We start from the raw sequence: 13,585 nt of genomic DNA, 5'->3' as shown, positions 1-13,585 counted from the left end.
AGCGCTACTAATTCTGTAACGTTTAAAGACAATGAAGCTGATTGGGAAATGTTAAGGGAACACTCAACATTGCCCTGATTATGGAGTTTACGAAACTCAGCTTTTGGTCACGTTACACAGTAAAGGGGGTGCCTAAATATGCATTAGACAAACATCGAGCAGATAGCGAAACAAGGAAGACCTTCGTTGAAGACGTAATGTAAGACTGCTCGCGAAAGTCAAAATCGGACATGGTGGAAACTACAACGATACCCTAATGCTGAAAACCTATATCATTTAAGTGTCCAAAGGCAAATGGCAGGCTTCTCCGACGAACAATGCATCGGCCGTTGGCCGAGGTCTTCCGACTTCTGAGGGTACTACGGACTCCTACAAAGTTGTCTTTCATCGACTGCCTACCAGCAACGTTGCTCTTGATACCGTTTTCTTGCATGGTGACCTTAATGGTCGCCCGTACTGAGCTCCTGGCTTCCGAGACAGGCGCACAGATTTTGGACCTCCGGGGAAATTTTGAATATTCGTCAATGCTAAACGAGCCACGTGTGGGTGGTTACCTGCGAGAGTAATTCTTCCAAGGAGAAGGTTGTTAACTAAGCAGAGTTTCCTGTCAAAGGAATTAGGTGCAGAAAGAACGCCAAGGTTAAGCTCGTTTGCTTCCCCGCTATATGGAGCACCGGAGGATTATGGAAGCTTTAGAGGCTTATGTAAAGATTAAATCTATGGAGCGTGAAAAGTTGCGGTGCCTAAGGTTGGAGAATACGGAAACGGCGAACCGTGAAATCTCCCTCACGCTCAAGGACGGAGTGTCAGGAAGCACAATTCCTCACACTCCTGATATTTACGGGGTGCAGATATTAGTTCTTATCCCAAGGAGACCTCCACTGTGTCTCCGATGCAGCAGGGTTGGACACGTACGGCGCCAGTGCCGCGCGCCTCGATGCACCCAGTTCCGGCGTTTAGCGCATACTGTGGAGGCCTGTGTCTTGAGTTATGCTGACAGGCTGCGTGAAAGCCAGTGGTCAGGAAAAGATGACGTGGCGTCACAAACACGTAACGGATGTGTCAGAGGTTGTCGATGTGACAGGTGAGCTAAGTCGTGAACCCCAAACTGATGGGGACCAGAAGCTTTCCGCGCCTCATATGAACACAGAAGAACCTGCATCGAGTGGCTATCTAGACCCCTGTTTCCAGAGTCAGAGCCGCGCGGACCACGGCCCGCCTGTGAGTGTTGTGCTTGCTGCACAGGAACCACCTGTCACCAAAGGACAAGGTCTGGATATGCCTCATGTGTAATCAGTGAAGACGATACTGTCTGTGAATGCTCGCCAATCCTCCTTCGTTGAGGGTAACAGTGAGCGGTGTGTGGCCTTGATCTCTGGCGCGTCCGTTTCTCTGTCGGCTGTCATTGTGGCTGCGAGCAATGTGCTCCAATTGGGTTCGTGGGCCGAGGTCTTGAGTGTTTTAGAGGAGGACATGGACAACACCACACCTTTGAAACGTTCTGCAGATGATGAGGAGGTGTGCGTCGATGGTACTGACCAGAAGGCGCACTGTGTAGAGGCAACACAAACGGCGACTTTAAAGAGGGCGGCAATGTCTGCCCAAAACATCGTCGATCTGCAGGCGGGCCACACCATTCCAGGGGATGGCGTTTAATAGAACTGGCACCAAAAATGGCGAACGTTGCAGCAAGTCAAGTCGCTACCCTTAACGTAAGGAGCATGCGTAATCGTTAGAGGCAACAGCAGTTAAGGCATCTTTTAAACAAATAGCCATCTAGGCAACAAAAATGTTCTCCGATGAAGAAACAGAAGCTGCTCTCGAACCGTATTTGCCGGAAAGCAACATTATTATTCGCCACGCAAGACGCTATCCGGATGGTGTATGCTATTTGGGCAAACCCTAGAGGTGAGAGTCATGTCTTATTATATAGATGACGGGGAGCGATTTATAAGCTGCGACCTCACAAGTTCAGGTGTGCGGTGGCGAATTAGTTGTGTTTACGCCTACGCAAAGCGGCGAGGTAGAAGGCTTTTCTTTGTCTCATTACTTGACCATTTGTGCACGGATCACAAAATTATATTGTTGGGAGATTTTATTTTGTGCTTGTGGGAGTGAGAACTCATCTGTGTTAGTTAAAAGATATGCCCCTAGTGCTTCATTGCTTACTTATTTGGCTTGCGAATATAGTTTTGTAGATATTGGACAGAAACAAGGCAACAGTACTCATTTCACTCATTTTCAGTTTTCCTCTTATGCCCGCCTTTGCAGAATTTGCGTTTCTGTAGACTTGTTAGCAAGTGTGTTTGGTTACTGAGTGCAGCCCACCTTCTTCAGTGACCACTGTAAGGTGTCGCTTGAGATAGGGAGGCATAGTCGGCACAGCCATCACCCTCAATGGGAGCTGAGGAAGGTGAATAACTGTCTGCTCTCAGATGAAATCTTTCAACGTACTGTACCTACCTGTTTGAAGGACGTATGGTCGCGCCATAATTTGTCAGTTTTTCAAACGTGGGACATCTTTAAACCGAAGACTTAGCAATTGAAGCCTCAGCAAAAATCGCATTCCTGAAGAGGCACCCCATTCGTGACATTGGGCGTACCCTAACTGAGCTAAATGAGCTAGAGAGGGTTAGCCCGGGTGCCTATGTCGAAGAAATTAGAAACGTAAAAGTAGAGCTTCAACGATTTGCGACGGAAAGATACAAGGGGGCCTTGATAACATCTAGTTCACGAAGGTTTCTTGACTAGCAACCATCTCGTCGGGCCCTGAGTGACGAAAGAGAGAATGCTTTTACAATGGAAATGTTGGAAATTCAGCGTGGTGATTGCACATCTAGCGATGCCCCTGGTATTATTACAGCGGTCTTCGACTATTATCGGAAGCTGTTAGGCAGTTGTGGAGATCCAAATCATGGTTCCGATCACAATTCCTTACTCGAAAACGTTCATCGACTTGACGACGAGAATTGTGCTGTAGGTGAAGGACCCGCCATTTTGGACAAAATTATATCCGCCATTTCCGGCCGTCAGAGCCAGAAATCTGTTTCAGATGTTATCACTAGGGAATTCTATAGAACATTTTCGCCCTGACGAGTTGGTTTTGATGGACGTTTTCCAAGCATCTTACGATGTTGGTTTAATGCCTTCGACTTTCTATTCGCGGCACACAATATTTTGTCCCCAAAAGCAAAATATTAATCGGTTGAAAACTGTCGAAGTATATCGCCTAAATTCGCTCTGTAATGTTGATTACGAAATGTTTGCCAAGATTATTTATTGCCGTCTGCAACTGGCCAATATGGACATAGTGGGTTCCTATCAGGTCTGTGGTGTCAGAGGCCGCAGTATTCAAACACATATCCATATTGCACGTTCAGTATTGGAGACAGTATAAGATGAGACGGACCGACTAGCTCTGATTCAAATTGACCTGGCGAAGGCGTTCGATAAAGTTCAACACAATTTCTTGTTCGCGGCTTTGAAGTAAGCAAATATTGGTGACGTTTTGGTCAAGGATATCAAGTCCTGGAGCATCAAGGGACAAGAATTGGAAGCTGCGAATGATTTTCTCTTCTTGGGCTCCAAGATTACCCCGGAAGGAGACTGCAGCCATGAAATTAAGAGACGCCTGCTTCTAGGAAAGAGAGTCATGGCTAGCCTTGGCCGCCTAGTAAAGAGCAGAGACCGCCAACCAAGATCCGTATAACTCGTGCTATGGTCTTCCCAGTTGTGATGTATGGATGCGAGAGTTGGACTGCGAAGAAGATTGACCGCCGAAGAATTGACGCCTTTGAATTGCGGTGGTGGCGGAGCCTCTTGAGAGTTCCTTGGACGGCCAGAAGATAAAATCAGTCGATATTGTCGACCCTGAACCCTGACTGCTCATTGGAGGGTCAAATTCTAAAGTTAAAGCTCAGCTACTTTGGTAATCTGATGAGAAAAGAAGAATCGCTGGAGAAAGATTTGATGTTGGGAAAGGTTGAGGGTCACCGGAGAAGGGGTAGGCAGCGAACGCAATTTTTAGATGGCATCGTCAAGGCGCTGCAGATGAAGTTATGTGATGTTAGGAAGGTAGTGAGAGACCGGAAAGCGTGGCGTGATATGGTCCATAGGGCACGAAGAGTCGGACACGACAGAACTGGACTTTGGTCAAGGGCATAATACTGTGCTATAAGTTCTATACAAGACTAATTATGAACCAGGAGCTAACGACCCCAATATCACTGGAATCCTCCACTCCTCAAGAAAGTCCATTTTCTCCATTGTTTGCCTTATATCTTGAACCCCTCTGTCTCAGTATATTTAACACCGCAGCTATCAGTGGTTTCTCTCTGACTCAATGTGAAGGTAAGAATTTACCCTGCTCTGATGATGTCGCCCCTTTTGTTCTGAGAAAAAGAGTGTACTTGAGGCTTTACACTTGTCTAGACAGTTCTGCGATGTATCAGGCGCGGCTCTTAATTAAGTTAAATCCTAAGGGTTTTGGCTGGGTCATCGGGACACTATGCCAACTCAGTTTGGTAACATGCTGGGCTGTAGCCCTCCAAGTTCACAACAGTGCAGGCTGCTGAGATTCACAAATCTTACCTATGCGGTGCCTAACACAGGTTTGGATGGGTAGAGAACTTTCAGTGTTTGCTAGGGCGCAGGTCTGTAAAATATTTTTATTTCCAAGGCATCCGTAATCCTTCATGTTCTACATTGTCCGACGAGAAAGGTACAAGCAATATACAAAATATTTGCAACTTTCGTGTGGCGCTCTTAATGGAAGTCCATGCGACGTGTCAACTTGTTCCTTCTCAGAATCTGGTGGAGTGGGCCTTGTTCACCTTTTCGTGCATGAACTTGTTTCTCGTTTTTCTTTTTCAAATCGGCAAACCACCCGTATCTTGTAGCTGTTCTCATTAAGCGTCTCAGTTATCATTTACCTTATTCCCACCGAATGGGCAGGCTAGTGAAGGGGCTTTATGGGGATTTCTTAAGGAGGTTCAGTTCAGTTTCATTCCTTAGAGGCTCCCTTTTCAGGTGGTGTTACATAAGGGGTGGGAATACAGTTGCAAATGCAAACAAACATGAATGATTATTTAACATTGAAGATAATCTGTTACACGTGCTTGAAAAACAGATGGCGAAGCGATGATGATGACGGCTACACTTGATAATGTGAAAAAACTGCAATAATTATTTAACATTTAAGATGATCTGTTACACGCACTTGAAAACCAGATGGCGAAGCGATAACGACGATGTCATAGGGAAGGGCGTTCCAGTCTGAAGCTGTTCGAGAAAAGAGCGAGGCAGAAAAAGTAGTAGTGTGCGATGGTGGGCGAGCAACTTGCAGTGGGTGACTGGTGAGGTGAGATTTGCGTGCTGCGGCTGTGATGTACGGTGCTTGATTCAGAGAAGAATAAAAAAAAAAACTTGTGAAAAAGAGCGAAGCTAGCGATGCGGCGACGAAATGAGTGGAGTGGAAATCCGGATTTCACTTTCAAAGTTTAAACACTGGTGTCGTACGAGTATGAGGAATGAATGAACCGGACGGCACGATTTTGAGCAGATTCCAATGCAGTGACACTTTCAATTTCCTCACTACACGCTTCTTTTTAGATTGTTTGTATAGCCTCTCAAGAAAGCAGATGACCCAGGTTCTCACTGAGGCTTTGTTCACTACACCGTTGTATCGGCTGGCTGCCTTATTTGGCGGTGTTTTAAAGCGTGTTAGGCGAATGTCAATCAGGCAGCCGCAAAGACGTCATTTTTCAAACTACACACAGCGACGCTGCCTGTCAAGACATTTCTTAATGATAAGGAGATGTTTGTGCCCTGGACGGAGAATTGCCGTCTGTGTAGCGTGCCTTAGACAATTGATCATTGCTTTATACTGTGCCATGATGTTATGCTCTTTTGGGACATACTACAAACAACTTTTAAAAAAAGACGTTAAAATTACACTACATACTATTAGGTTTTCGCCTCCTAACCAAAACAGTAATGCCTTACGATCTATTTGTGTTGATGGACCTGTTCATTACAAAAGCCGTATGATGGACAGACATGCCGAGCCACCAAGATCGTCCAAATTCGTGTTTCGAGAGTAGTGTGCTTTAGTGAGGAGTGTATATGCCGCACGTGAAGAACCTCCAAACTGGATACCGTATCTAGATGCATGTGTTTGCCTCCCAGAATTTATATCTTTTGATGATGGTGCATTGTCGGGCTAGGGATATGGCGGGTTCGTATTAAGCAGCCCGGTAACTTTAGACATGGACAAGTTTAACTAAGCGGAGTTTGTCCTTTTTTTTTACGGAAGGTTTCTCATGCCGTAAAGTAAAACAAAAGTCCCCATAGGGCAGAGATCAGCGTACTGGGCTGACGTACGTTAGGGTACATAGTATCATAGTTCAATTCCTAGCATGGTTAGTGTTTTTTAATGCGAAAGCATTACTTCACTATGTTCACAGATTTCTGTCCACAGGCCGCGTCCGCAGAACGTGTCCACAAAATCGTGTCCGCAGCCGTTGTGAGTAATTGAGAAGTGGTAAAGCCTAATGAGCGGTGTCAATCGATAAAGGATGACGTAATGTTGTGTGCGAAAAAATAATTAGGCAAATAAGTTAATTAGAGAATTAATTAGATTAACTGGTTTACAGCAAAGGAAAGGCGCAGTATCTGCCACACTTGTTCTGTGGACACCTGAACCTCTTCGTAAGGGGAGGAAGGAAGGTAGGAGTGAATGCGAAAAGAGAAAAAGGGGTGCCGTAGTATATATGACGTGAAGTATGTGACGGCACGCAATCGGAAGTAGATCCGAAAAAGGGGCATACGCAGGGATTAGCGCGCAATTTGAAGGTACCAAAGACTAAAATGGGTAACAGAGAAGTGAATTAAGCAACTATAAGCAACCAGAAGCAACCAACAGCAGCGTCCGTGCTTTCCAATTACTCCGATGCAGATTCTGCTGTGCTCTTTAATTTTTATTTTTTTTATTAATTTGCCTACACGTTTTATATAACGTAACGTTTTTTTAGTTTGGATCCGTTCTGGATCACCAGAACGAGGCCACTGACCACATTCTACAACCCCCCTAACCTGCAGCTCCTACCACTCCCCCCAACTCGCATGTCCAATAAACCGATATAAATAATTAAGTCCCATATATATAGATTTTTTCAATAGGGTGGTGTTCCTCAAGAAGGTGCTTTCAATTGCACACTCTTCATAGTCAAAATGAACTGTCTAAAAAGCGCGCTTCCAAAAACTATTTCTTACTATATTTACGTTGATGATGTGAATTAGCTTCCAATTTTTCAACTTGGCCATATGTGTACCGATTCAAACAGGTGTTAACGAACTAAGTGGACTGATAATAAATAATTTAAACTGAACTCCGAAAAGAGTGCATAATTGTGGTAAGCTTCGTGGCACAGATCTAACCCCAAGATCTAAAGGCCAGGGCCTTGGTGTTTAAAAAGAAGACAAATTTCTTCGCGTGCAATTGATTAAAAATTATCTTTTATTGCATATACAAAACGGTTGCGACTATAATTTCTGAAAGCATTGAATCTAGAAAAAATCCTGTCCCATGAGCCATAGAGCACGGACCGTGTTTGCCTCTTGAGCCTTTTAAATAGCGTTATTTTGTCACGTATTGACCATGGCTCGGTAGTCTTCGAGTTAGCACCAAGCTCTGTCTTTAAAATGCTCCACCCAGTGTACCACTCGGCCTTCGTCGTACCACGGGTGCGTCCAACTAGCCCAATTGCTAGCCTCTGTATTGAAGCAGACTTATGGTCACTGCAACAAAGTAGAGTATTTATTGGTATAACTTATGCTTCAAACGTGATTCGCACACTGGAGCATCCAAGCCACCAGCTTCTACTTGACACACCTAGGGTGCAAGTGTTCTGAAGAAAACCATCACTAACGCAACCATAACTGACCACAGTAGCCACGCATATTGAACTCCTGGACATGCCCGTTACCAGTCTTGATATAACGTCCATAAAAAACTTAATTCCTCCTCCGGAAATGCATGCTGTTAATTGTGACCTATCGTTCCATGATGTGGAAAAACTATTGCCATACAGCAGCACTTCATGTCACATCAAGCGACCATTGAGTACTACACCGATGCTTCTAAGTCGACTCAAGTTTCTTGTGCAGTACGTGGACCGCATCTTTCAGTCAGAAACATTGAACAGACGAACAAGTATATTTATCTATTAATGTCACTCATGGTATCCTGTTAGCTGTGAGACACATTAAAAACAAGATATATACGTAATTCGTATACACAGGCTCCCTCAGTGATTTAACACATATCAACAAAAATAGCGCAGGGACCACCTTAACTGTGATTTAACCTTCCTATCCTCTTGGAAATTGCATAATAAGTACCCAGTACTGAATGTCTACTTATAAATTTAAACATAAAATTACACTATGTTGTGTTACAGGCCACCCTTGCACAGCAGGCAGCAGGCAGCAAGGCAGCTCCTTAGCTTGCTGTGTCAGCTGCCCTTCGAAATACCACATACATTGTACCATATCAGGACCTCAAACCACACATTAGCAGCAGATTCCGCAACAATGCCAAAAAGAATGGGACATAGCAATTGAAAATAAACTATACACAATAAAGCCAGGATAAGCAGGTACACTACAGAAGCACGAGACACATTCAAAGAGGTAGCTCTGGGCAGGCTGAGAATAGGTGCACATACACAACACCTTCATATCTTTTAACAATCTCTCCTGCAGCACATTGCTTCAGATGCGGTGATCGGCTTACTGTGATCCATGTTCCATTTTAATGCCAGCGACTTGAACATCAAAGGCGACGTCATTTTTTCGAGTTACACAAGAACCAAATACCCAAACATCCGTTCATATTTATCGGTGACAATCTAATGTTCGGTTCAGAAAGTGTTCTTAAAGTTTTATCAAAAGTAGGTTTTCTGTGTTGGATCTCTTACCGACGTGGGCATACATGCATGCATGCATGCGGGCGCTCGTTTCCTTTTCTTGGATGGCTGATATTTATTCTCTAATACAACATCAGGCACCTTGCCTTAGGAAAAAATGTTTCTGAGAAAGCTCAGTCTTTTAACATGTACATGTCGCCTTTTATTTATTGCACAGACCATTAAACACTGTAAATCAATGTTTAGGCCCTATACTCCACTGTTTTTATCATATCATTAAGCATCCCACCCAGCATATTTTATTGGCCTGAGCTGACCTTTTGCCTCGTGTTTAGCACTGTTTGGCCAAAGATGCTCTTTTGCCATTAAATCCATCACAACCATCATCATCACACTACAAAAGTAAGAATTACAAAGCCCTCTGAAATTTGATGTTCTTTAAATGCTTATTTTTGCAATCGTCACCTCGCAAACACGCAGCAAATTGCCAAATGCTGTGAATTTTGAATCGACTGCCTAAGTCATCATGAGCGTGTTTAGTAGTCCGACGCGAGTTAATGCTCGTGAGATTCGAGTGTACGTGAACGGGCATACGCATCGGAACCCGACTAATGGCCGCCTATAACGTTGTCGCGTCAAAGCCTTCACAGTGGGGCTTAAGTGTTCCCCAAACACTCTATGCACACTGGGATCTTCAGTTGCGCAGAACGCTGGCTGTGGCGCAGCATCCTCCCACAATGTGTCGTGAGAACTAGGGCACAAATTGAGCATCTGGCTGTCTTGTACCATGGCAGGGACTTTCTGTGGCTCCGTCGACTACGCACAACGCCAAGCACTACGCGATTCCTTTCTCTCAAGGCCGAAGTAAAAGCGCTAATGTGTGCTGTTAGGTTCGGGGTCCCGTGCGCAGGGGTATCGCACCGCCGCCACCAATTATTAGGTGTGTGGCTCGTGTTGCTCAGCCCACCGCTGACACCAGTTGTTACATGCGGCGCGCAACCCCTCGGTAGCGTTGGCCTGGCGGCTCCGTGGACCGGCGGACGGCATCAACGGTCCCAGCAAAGACGAGGCGTCTTCTAAAGAAACAACCTTTACTACAACATCGTGAAGGAACGGGCACAGAAGCTGACCCGGAGAGAATACAGACACGTTCACACAGCTGGTGTCTAGCGTCGTCTCCACGGCGCGTCAAAGTAGTCTCTGTCTCAATGGAGTCGGCCGCTGCTTATTATAGGCTTGCCAGTCCCCAGGGAAAGGGAACGCCCTCACAGGAAATGGAGAGCCCGACAAGTCTGGGCACGACGGGATGACTCAATCGCAGGTGGTCCGACCGCATCTCCTCCACCTCCTGCAGACGGGCGAGGGCGGCGCACTCTCGCCCAAGCTCCGGGCTTGGCCAGCGTTTGCACACACGCACGCACACACATTTGGCGCGTGGCAGGATCACGTCGAGACTTGCCCTCGGAAAGAAGCGTTGCGCGGCCGACGAACGGCGTCGAAATGGCCGATCCGCTCGCGGTTCTGCCTGTTGCTATGCGGTGGCCGCGTCAGCTGTCCCACTTGTCGGTGGAGAAACGTAACAGACTGCCCCGCCGGGGAAGGGAGATCCTGAAGGGCAGGGGACTGCATCCGCTGTCCGGAGGGATTGGGATGTTGCTGCTAGCCGGGGTCGTCCGACTCTGTTTCTCTTGAGCCGGTTAGCCTGAAGAAGTCCTTGGCAAGTCCGGGTTTCCAAGGCACTCTGCAACTTGTCTTCAGGAGAGATTTCTGACAACCCACAACGTCACAACCACGCTAAAAACCAACCGTTCAGCCAGCAAGCACGGCACAAGCTTCACTAAGTTTTGCAAGACTATTTCCCTCTTTTGCCTCCATCTAATTTAAAGGGCAGCTCAGCAGCACTTGGAACGCGTCCACAAATTCGAAAATTGCGCTTTCAAAAACATCACTTTCAACCAAAGATAATACAATACAATATGTTCAAAATCCTATGTCAAGAAGAAAAACACCAGCAAGTGAAAACAGGCTTCTTCTCACGTTAGGGGCTCCGATTTAAGCCATCGGCGTTACCACTGAGATCACCCTTTTCACTAAAGCTTCGGCTGTCCGTTTCATGGAGCAACCTTGCCTTCCTGTTTCTGTGCAAAAAAAAACACATGAGCATGAATCGCTCACTTTTCTGAACAATCTATCCCTCTCTTTACGGGTTGCGCCCCAGTCGCGCATTTTCTGGGCTAGGGCGCATTTGTGCCTTTGGGATAGTCGCTTTCTCTCTCGCGATAGCTTCAACTTGCTCCATTCTTTCCTTGCCTTTCCTCTTTTTTTCTGCGGCAGCACTGGAACACAGGCTTTCTGCTTTCTTTTTGCAATCGTTTGACTTTGCAATCCTTACGATGGCAGCAATCTTTCTCGCGCCTGCCTTTCCGCGTTTTTCGGTGGCAGCACTTGAATACTAGCCTTCTGCTTTCGTTTGGCGCCCTCTCTGACAAGCTAGCAGTACCCGTTCTAGCGGTAACCGGAGCTAGTAGGGCACGGGTGTCGTCGAAGTGGTCAAAGCAGTCAAAGTTCGGTGCCGCGTCTGATTCGCGGCCAACAGCGCATGACTCACTTTCAGTCATGTCCGAACGACAACGGCTGACATCCGCGTCAGTCTCGCTTATATGCATTTGCTCTGGCGGCTCGCCACTCAGTGCGTCGCCTCGCTCAGAGCTAACCGGCGCACGATCAAGCTCCTTCGACAGCTGGGGCGCTTCGGATTGCGTGAGGGCCATATGTGCCACATCCGCGTTCGCACTGAGGTTGCTTTCGTGAATACAACCTAGCGTGGTATCGGGGCACGAACGATTCTGACTCTGCCCTGGTCGTTCGCTATCACCTTTGGAAGTCTCGATCACTACAGCGGACGCGCACTCCTCGTCGGTCTGCCCTGGCTGATCACAACTCGCGGGCTGCTCAGCTTCCCTGATTGGCACTTTGTTTTTTGGCGTGCCCTGCTCTACCACACAGCTTATTTCGGAAACCGCAATTTTCTCATTGTCTAGCTCGTTTCCATATCCGTCGCGCTCTACACGAGCTTCTGCTTTCGACTCGAGAGGCGGTTCAGGTACTACCACTTCCCCACACTCATTTGATGGAACTGTATCTTTTACAGCTACTTGGGTCGGCGTGCAGTTCACCTCGTTTAACAGCGTTCCTGCGGATTTCCCGCCGTTGGAGCAGGCGCTAACCTTCTCAGCTAGTGGCTCGACCAAGGTAACAGGATACTCTTCTGTTCGAGGCTCGGTCAGCTCGCTCCTGCGGTCACATTGCCCAGTCGTTTCCCCAAGCTGTGTCTCACACCCTGGTGCAAGTTCGATTTGCTCCGGAACTTCCGCACTATCTAGCCATTCGCTTACAGCGGCTTTCAACTGATACGCCAAATCAAAGTACGACTTGTAACAATTTTTCTCGCTCTCATATCTTTTCAGAAAATCATGAGGCGTTGTCTGATATCGTATCAGCAATGATTCCTTTAGTTCATCGTAATTTTTCAAGCGGTCGCCAACCAAGCGCTTGATTTCTTCCGACGCTTCAGCGGAGAGAAGAGCTACCAACATCTGCGCCCAACTATCTCGCTCGAAACGTTTACTTCTACAGACACTCTCAAAGTCTGTCAAATACTCTGCCATATCCGCGGCGATGAGGAACGGTGGTGGACCGTCTCGCGGTATTGAACTGTTACAATGAATGGCCTTAAAAGCTTTAATATTTGCCACGCTCATTCCGTGTGCTGAAATCTCCAGCTGCATCAGTTTCCTTACGCGGGCGTCCTCTTTCTCGTAACGTTCCCTACGTTCACGATCCTCTTTCTCGTGACGCTCCTTACGTTCACGATCCTCTTTCTCGTGACGTTCACATTCCTCTTTCTTATGACGTTCACGTTCCTCTTTCTCGTGACTTTCGTCAATGATCTCAAGGCATTCTGAAAGCTCGTCATCTTCAGCTTCCAACGCAAGATTAGCCTTTAACACTTCTGGTTTTCTGAGTTTGTCTGACAAATTCAGACCCAGCTCCTCCGCAAGCTCCAGCAATTTCGTTTTGCTCAACGACTTCAACTCCGAACCCATGGCTGTTTCGAGTGCTGCCTTCTCTACTGCCCACTATTGCCTTGCTGCAATTAACCCAGCAACAACGACAACACAATTACCAGCTCTGTTCTCTACTTAACAAAAGCCTGGCAAAACTCAGTAGAAGAAAGTCCCGCACTCACCAAACCTCGCAGCCAAGAATCCAACGCAGTCGTTCCGCTGCAGGCAACCAGTCATCACACAGGGCTCGTTGCACTGCTCCCGCCTTTCCGCTGAGCTGCTTGTTGCACGTGTCACGCCTGGGACATCTCCGCTCTTCCCACCAGATGTTGCACCTCGGTCAGGCCTGTCTCGTTTCACCGACTACGGTCACTCCTTGGTCGTCTTCGTCCCTCCGCTGTTCACCAGTTGTTGTACGACGGTATCGCCTGGCTCGTCCCTCCGACCACGGTTACGGCTTGGTCGTCCCACCGCTGCCTACCAGTTGTTAGGTTTGGGGTCGCGTGAGCCGGGGTATCGCACCGCTGCCACCAGTTATTAGGTGTGTGGCTCGTGTTGCTCAGCCCACCGCTGACACCAGTTGTTACATGC

This window comes from Amblyomma maculatum, chromosome 3 (genome assembly GCF_055883805.1).
Source record: "Amblyomma maculatum isolate TAMU_Amacu chromosome 3, ASM5588380v1, whole genome shotgun sequence".
NCBI lineage: Eukaryota > Metazoa > Arthropoda > Arachnida > Ixodida > Ixodidae > Amblyomma > Amblyomma maculatum.
The sequence above is the reverse complement of the archived record's forward strand: the minus strand, read 5'-3'. Positions refer to the sequence as shown.